Genomic DNA, 8,103 nt, shown 5'->3' on the forward strand with positions numbered 1-8,103 from the left:
TGTGCGTTTCTGGTCATCCCCCAGGGCTGGACAGGCCTGGGTGCTGTGGAGGAGAGCCGGATGCCAGTCATCAGTTGGGGGTGAACTGGATGACCTTTTAAGCTAACCTCCTGCTCCCCACCCTCTGCATACACCCTGTTCGGGCACCTGACCTTCCAGGATCACAAATGTGTAATAGGAAAAAACCCAAAAGCTTTAGGGTTCAGCAGTCTCTGAGGGCTGCAGTCTCAGGGCACTGATGAAAAGGAGACCAGGGTCCCAGTGGCCCACAAACCCTCTGGATTAGGGGCTTCAGCTCCAAGGACTGAGCCCTGAGCCATGGCCTTCCTCCATCATGGCTTCCCTGGGAGGGCCTGGCAGGCACATGGAGGCCTCGGGAGACCCCAGGAGCCCACAGGTATGGGTGCACCGTGGCAGGCGGCCACAGAGCCCACTGGGCTCTGCACCTGGAATAACTGAATACGCGGCTCACTGTCCCCCAAGCTTGGTTGGGGACTCTTCCTTCATATTTTAACAAAATCCACAGCACCTCTGGGATGCCGGCGGCTGCTGCACACTGGGGACAAACAAGACAGATGCACACCTGCCTTCATGGGGCAAATAGGAGCCAAAGCAAGTGCTCAACCAATAAGAGATGTAGTTCCAGACTGTGGTGTGTGCTGAGGGGAACAGCTGGGGCCGGGCTGCCTCAGAGACAGTGAGGAGGTTGGGGTGTCTATAGGGATGACTGAAGGCCTTCCTCAATGACGGACAGGAGCCAGCCTGAGAATGGAATGAGCTGGAGGGACCGAGAGGCCTCCATGGCTAGGAAGGTGGGAAAGGACGTGATGAGGTGAGGTCAAAGGGGTGATGGGGGCCCGCCAGCCAGGGGATGCATCTGGCGCAGGTGTGGCTCAGCCAGGCTGCAGGGAGGCCCAGGGAGGGAGCTTCCCTGCCCTGGCTTACTGGGGAGACAAGCCTGGCACCCAGGAAGGGATGCGAATGTACATGGACTACCCGTGCAAATGCTTATGGTGAAATGTTCTGTGTCAACTTGGCTGGGCCACAGTATCCAGATATTTGCAAACGCTAGTCTAGATGTTTCCATGAAGGTGTTTTTCAGAGGTGATTCTCATTCCCATTTAAATCCGTAGACTTTGAGTAAAGCCGATGATGTGCCAGGGTATGGTGGGCCTCAGCCAATTGGCTGAAGGCCTTAACAGAAAAAAGACTGAGATCCCTGAGGAGGTAGGAATTCTGCCAGCGACAGACTCGGGACTCACATTGCGGCAGCAACTCTTCCCTGGGTCTCCAACCTGCCCTGAGATTTTAGACTTGCTGCCTCCATAATTACACAGGCCAACTTTAAACAATAAATCCCTCTCTCTCCACATATATACCTATCACACCCCATTGGTTCTGTCTCTTTGGAGGACCCTGACCAGTACAGATGGGCTCAGGGAAGGCATCCCCAAGGGGAGGGTCCTGCCCTGCAGGGGTTTGAAAGCCGGGCAGTCATGCCGGACAGGCCCACGGTGCTGGCCTAGCCAGGTGTGTGAAGGGGAGGGCCTCTGGCAGGGAGGCGGCTGAAGCGTCTGGTCTGCAAGGCTTTGGAGGGAGGGCAGGTGAGGGTTGAGCCCAAGCAATGGTCAACTAGGAAAGGACAGAGGACAGAGGAGTGATTGGCCTGAGCGTAGGGTGGTCATTCACCTGCAGCGTGGCCAGGGGCTCCGGGGTCCTCTGGGTTCGAGGGGATGAACTAAGATAGCGGCATTAAGAATGGGACAGAGGGCAGACGACAGATACTAAGGAGAGGGGGATGGAGAGGTGGATGGAGAGGGGATGGAGAGGGGGATGGAGAGGGGATGGAGAGAGGGATGGAGAGGGGATGGACAGGGGGATGCAGAGGTGGATGGATGGAGAGGGGGATGGAGAGGGGGATGGAGAGGAGATGGAGAGGGGATGGAGAGGGGATGGAGAGGGGGATGGAGAGGAGATGGAGAGGGGATGGAGAGGGGGATGGAGAGGAGATGGAGAGGGGATGGAGAGGGGGATGGAGAGGAGATGGAGAGGGGATGGAGAGGGGGATGGAGAGGAGATGGAGAGGGGATGGAGAGGGGGATGGAGAGGAGATGGAGAGGGGATGGAGAGGGGATGGAGAGGGGGATGGAGAGGAGATGGAGAGGGGATGGAGGGGGGATGGAGAGGAGATGGAGAGGGGATGGAGAGGGGGATGGAGAGGAGATGGAGAGGGGATGGAGAGGGGGATGCAGAGGTGGATGGATGGAGAGGGGATGGAGAGGTGGATGGAGAGGGGATGGAGAGGGGGATGGAGAGGAGATGGAGAGGGGATGGAGAGGGGATGGAGAGGGGGATGCAGAGGTGGATGGATGGAGAGGGGATGGAGAGGGGATGGAGAGGGGGATGGAGAGGGGATGGAGAGGGGGATGGAGAGGGGGATGGACAGGGGGATGGAGAGAGGGATGGAGAGGTGGATGGAGAGGGGATGGAGAGGAGATGGAGAGGGGATGGAGAGGGGGATGGAGAGGAGATGGAGAGGGGATGGAGAGGGGATGGAGAGGGGGATGCAGAGGTGGATGGATGGAGAGGGGATGGAGAGGTGGATGGAGAGGGGATGGAGAGGGGGATGGAGAGGAGATGGAGAGGGGATGGAGAGGGGATGGAGAGGGGGATGCAGAGGTGGATGGATGGAGAGGGGATGGAGAGGGGATGGAGAGGGGGATGGAGAGGGGGATGGACAGGGGGATGGAGAGAGGGATGGAGAGGTGGATGGAGAGGGGGAAGGCAGCATTTACTTCTTCCCCTGTCATTCTCCTAGAAATAAGGATGGCAGACAGGTTCCAGCGCGAGTCCCATAGGAGCAGAGCTGCCCACACAGTGGGTGGCTAAAACGACACATAGTCATTCTCTCACGATTCTGGAGGCCGGAAGTCCAGACTCAGTGTCGCTGGGCTGAAGTCGAGGTGTCAGCAGGGCTGGTTCCTTCTGGAGGCTCCAGGGGCGAACCTGTTCCTTGGCTTTGCCCGTTTCTACGTTTCTAGAGGTTGCCTTGGCTGGGCCTTGGCTGGGCCCTACCCACATCTTCAAAGCCAGCACTCTAACCTGCTTCCATCTTCTCATCGCCTTCTCTGCCTCCTCCCCTGCCTTTCCTTCCAAAGGACCCCTGTGATGACCTGAGGCCCACCCCAATAATCTAGGATAGCCTCCCATCTCAATATCTGTTGAGTCACATCCTCAAAGTCCCCTTGACCTGCTAAGGCCACATCTTACCAAAGTCAGGGGTGAGGATGTCAATGTCTCTGAAGGAGGTGTTATTTTACCCACAACGCTGCCATTTGTTGAAATGGAGGATATTGGGTGAGGAAAAGGGGTTCAATTTGGGGCCGAGAGAGTGTGCAGTGCCCATGGACTGAACTTGCAAGTGGAGGTGTCCCCTGGATCTGCAGGATGAGGCCAGAAGCAAGGCTGGTGGAGTTCAGACAGAGCTCTGGAAGGGACCAGCTGGTGGTGGCATCTGTGTGAAAACAAGGGCAAGCCAGAGGAGTAAGGGCAAGGGGAGGGTCCTGAATCCTGAAGCCCCCTACTCCAGAACTGGAGTGTTGAAGCTTGCGGTGGAGAGGGATACACTGAGAAAGGCTGAGCTGAGGAGCTGGGGCTGGGCTGGGTGGGATGTATGATCAGGGCTGAGCTGGTAGGATGGGACCATCAGGGCTGAGTTAGGTAGGATGGGACCACAGGGGGCTGAGCTGGTGGGACGGGGCCATCGGGGGCTGAGCTGGTGGGATGACACCACAGGGGACTGAGCTGGTGGGATGGGGCCATTGGGGGCTGAGCTGGTGGGATGACACCACAGGGGGCTGAGCTGGTGGGATGGGACCATGGGAGGCTGAGCTGGTGGGATGGGACCACAGGGGGCTGAGCTGGTGGGATGGGGCCATCGGGGGCTGAGCTGGTGGGATGGGACCATCAGGGCTGAGTTAGGTAGGATGGGACCACAGGGGACTGAGCTGGTGGGATGGGGCCATTGGGGGCTGAGCTGGTGGGATGATACCACAGGGGACTGAGCTGGTGGGATGGGGCCATTGGGGGCTGAGCTGGTGGGATGACACCACAGGGGGCTGAGCTGGTGGGATGGGACCATGGGAGGCTGAGCTGGTGGGATGGGACCACAGGGGGCTGAGCTGGTGGGATGCGGCCATCGGGGGCTGAGCTGGTGGGATGGGACCATCAGGGCTGAGTTAGGTAGGATGGGACCACAGGGGACTGAGCTGGTGGGATGGGGCCATTGGGGGCTGAGCTGGTGGGATGACACCACAGGGAGCTGAGCTGGTGGGATGGGACCATGGGAGGCTGAGCTGGTGGGATGGGACCACGGGAGGCTGAGCTGGTGGGATGGGGCCATCAGGGGCTGAGCTGGTGGGATGGGGTCATTGAGGGCTGAGCTGGATGGCATTGGATCATGGGATCTGAGCTGGTGGGATGGGGCCATTGGGGCTGAGTTGGGTAAGATGGGGCCATCAGGGACTGAGCTGGGTGGGATTGGATCATGGGGGCTGAGTTGGTGGGATGGAGCCATCAGGGTGATGTGGGGGGGATGGGGCCTCTGGTGTTGGGTTGGGTGGGATGGGCTGCTTGGTTTAGCTAGGGCGGTCCTGGTGGTTGATGGTTCTGCCCCAGTTCAGACAGGCTGGGTTGGCCTGAGATGCTTGTTTCTGGTGTTGGGCTTGTGAGTGTCAGGAAGAGTTGGGCAACGCCTGTGGCTTTCCCCTAGGGGCTCTTGGGACATCTGAATGTCCCACAGAACAGAAGCATGACTTGTGCCTCAGCAGCTGGAGGGTGTTGGAGCAAGGGGCCCTCCCCTGGCCCCAGGCACTGTCCAAACATCTGCACTCACCTCCAGCCCCAGACGTGGCCAGTGACCACCCTCTAGCCTCACACTGGGCCAGCCATTCTAAAGGGGCCCTGACTTCCCCACCCAGAAGGGGCCCAGGCCATCTGGCCTCCAAGCCTCCTCAATCCACCCCAAGAAGTCCTTGCAGCAGAGCCACAGGGAGCGGGAAGGGCCACCACATCCCTGCCCCACGTCTTGGTGCAGCCACCAGGGTAGGGCCACACTGACCCCGTCGTGACCTCATTGTGGGGGTGCGAAGGGAGGGGAGAACCGGAACTCCATGGAGCCTGGGCATGTGCTCTCCCTTCTCTTCTGGGAGAACCTGTTCTGCTGTGGGCTGATCTGGTCCCACTTGAGGAAAAGGCCTTATCACCCTCCTGCAGCCCTCGCCTACCTCCCACCCACAGCCAAAAGATCTGTTCCCCAGGGTGGGACGGTGGTGGCGGTCAACACTCGCCCTTTCTCGGGATGCCAGCTCCTCTGTGGTACCCTGCCTCTCCCAGGCAGCTGGACAAACGGGTCTGGGGCTGTGACACCCCCTCTCTTTGGAGCAGTGACTCATAAGGGCAGGGAGTGGTGGGTGGGGACATGTGGCCCCTCTGCCCTGTGAACAATGCCTGATTCTTCCAGCCTGCATGGGGGTGCTGAGCTGGGGGCAGGGCCCTGCCCAGAGGCAGATGCTGAGGCCTCCGCTTCCAGTCCTGGAGGGACCCCAAGCCTCACAGTGAGTGCTGCGGATGCAGAGCCCTCGTCCCTCAAGTTACCCGGCATTATACCACACACCTCCTTGCATCATGCTAGCAGGAAGCACTGCTCTGTGACAGACAGAGGACCCCAGGTATGTGGCTTCACGTGGGTTACTCACCTGTCTGAGCCTTAGTCTCCAATCTGTAAAATGGAATGGTACTGTCCATCCTCATGGGCAGGGCGGGAGCATGGTGGCAGGTGTTCCCCATGTTACCTGCACCTCTCCATCCCCCTCTCCATCCCCTCGTCATCCCTTAGTCTCCAATCTGTAAAATGGGATGGTGACGTCCATCCTCATAGGCAGGGTGGGGGCACGGTGGCAGGTGTTCCCGGTGTAACCTGCCCCTCTCTGTTGACTCTGGACCGCTTGGCAGCCACACAAGGAAGCCCAGGACTCTTTGCCCCTTGGGCCATGGAGGACACACAGGTCGTGGGAGAAGCCTGGCAAGCAGGCTAGGGAGCTCATGCAAGGCAGGGAAGATGACTTCCAAGAGAAGGCCAGCCAGAGGGTGGGGAGCCTGCTGGGGGAGGCAGGGCCCCAGGGGAAGAGTGCCCGGGCAGGAGCCCCCAACACAAGCAGGGGCAGGGAGGCCAGCACGCCATCCTGCTGGCTTGGCCAGACCGAGGGTGTACAGGTGGAGGTGAGCTGCAGCCCTGGAGGCTGGACAGGAAGGTCGAGGGAGGCTGGAAGAGCCTTGAATGCCACAGTGAGGGCATCTGAGTCTGTTCACAGGCCATCAGGTGGGTGGTGCTGGGAGTGTTGGCAAGCAGGCTCCTCTCTCTGGGACCCACGTGGGACATGCTATAGCCCCTCACTCGCTCACCCCATTGAGTTTGCAGGGACTGCGCCCCTCTCTGGGCGACACCTAACACAGAAGAGTGCAAGCTGGGCAGACGGAAAGGGGGTTCTCGGGGTCCGTGGCTCCCCCTGCTCCTTGTGCGCCTAGGCTGGGTCCTCTTGGGAGGACCACTGCCAGGCAGGAGGCAGCCCTGCTCGTGGCTCTGTGCCGTGCTCCCAAAGTCTCCACCGAGAGCACCCAGCAGGGTCCTGTCTGCAGAGTGCAGGCCCTCGCCTGCCCGGGCCTTCGCTGCTGTTTGCCAAGGGTTTGTGCTGCACGTTCTGTGGCCAGATGTGATGTGGATGCTGTGATGAACAGAACAGACGAAATCCCTGCCCTCCAGGAGCGAATAGTAGGGCATGGGAGACATGGGGAACATAGTAACAAACACAGGGGTGGTGACTGGAAGAGCAGTAAAGGGGAAGGGCGGGACCACTTCTGGGGATGCCTGGGGTCCGGGTAAGGATGCGGAGGCAGGGAGGAAGCCAGCCTCCTGCCCGGCGGGCACAAATGCCCCAGGCCAGGGGTACAGGCCGGCAGGTGTCGGAGCGCACAGAGGAGGGAACTGCACCCTGCAGGCTGCGCCTTGAGTGTCCCGTGGGGAGTCTGCGGGGCTGAGAACCGGAGGGTGAGGACCACCTCAGCAGGCTGTCGGGGCCACTGGCGCTCGTTGAGAGAGGGGTGTGATGGGGCGCGGGAGACGCAGAGGAGGAATATGGGGTGGCTGGGTGGGGTGTGGTGGCTGGCAAGGCAGGGTGAGGTGGCAGATTTTGCTGGTGGGCTGGATGGGCGGAGGTGGTGGTGATCGGGGGAGGCTGAGGAAGAGCCTGTCTGAAGGGGACGGTCAGAGCTGCCAGGGGCGACTTGCTGCTAGGACCCCAGTGCATGGCCGACGGGCAGCCGGACGCAGGTCTGAGGATGGAAGGAGCGCCCTGGCCGAGATGCACGTGGGACCCCTTAGCCCAAGAGGATTTCCAGCCTGGAGGATTTCCAGGGTCAGCAGGAAATCACAAGGGGTCAGGGTGGACACAGAGGTGGCAAGGAAAAGCTGGGGAGGGGACAAAGCTGGAGACAGAGCAGCCATCGGGGAAAGGAGGATGTGTGTGGAGTCCTGGGGCCAAGCACAGGAAGGGCTCCCAGAAGCAACTGGGGGACTCGTCCGCACTCTGATACCCCAGACACGGCCACATGCAGCCCTCAGGACCTTGCTGGGGCAGCTCCGAGTGGCTCAGGTTTGAAGGAGGTGGAGAGGAGGTGCCGGGAGCTGGTGTCTGAGGCTGACTCTCTCGGGGAGTGTGGCTGGGAAGGGGCAGGGGAGCGACGTGGTGGCCAGGATGCGCTAGGATGCGCTTAAAGCTGCTGGAAGGATCTGGCAGCGGGAGGAGTAATCCCTGCAGGTGTGAGGGTGGCAGCTGTGATGCTGGGAAAGATGTTCCCTAATCCACTGGGGTGCGGCAGAGTCAGCACCGGGAGGCAGAGGCGAGGCTGTGGAGACCACTGAGGGCGTCTGCAGCATCCCTGGGCCCTGACCTCAGGCCCCTGGCCTGCAAGAGAAACCCCCGGGCAGTGGAAAGTTCACTCCCTCCCTGAGTGTCGTGCACCAGCGACTGCTGAAGCCCAAGTCCA

The sequence above is a fragment of the Pan paniscus genome, chromosome 9 (assembly GCF_029289425.2).
Source record: "Pan paniscus chromosome 9, NHGRI_mPanPan1-v2.0_pri, whole genome shotgun sequence".
In the NCBI taxonomy this organism is placed as follows: domain Eukaryota; kingdom Metazoa; phylum Chordata; class Mammalia; order Primates; family Hominidae; genus Pan; species Pan paniscus.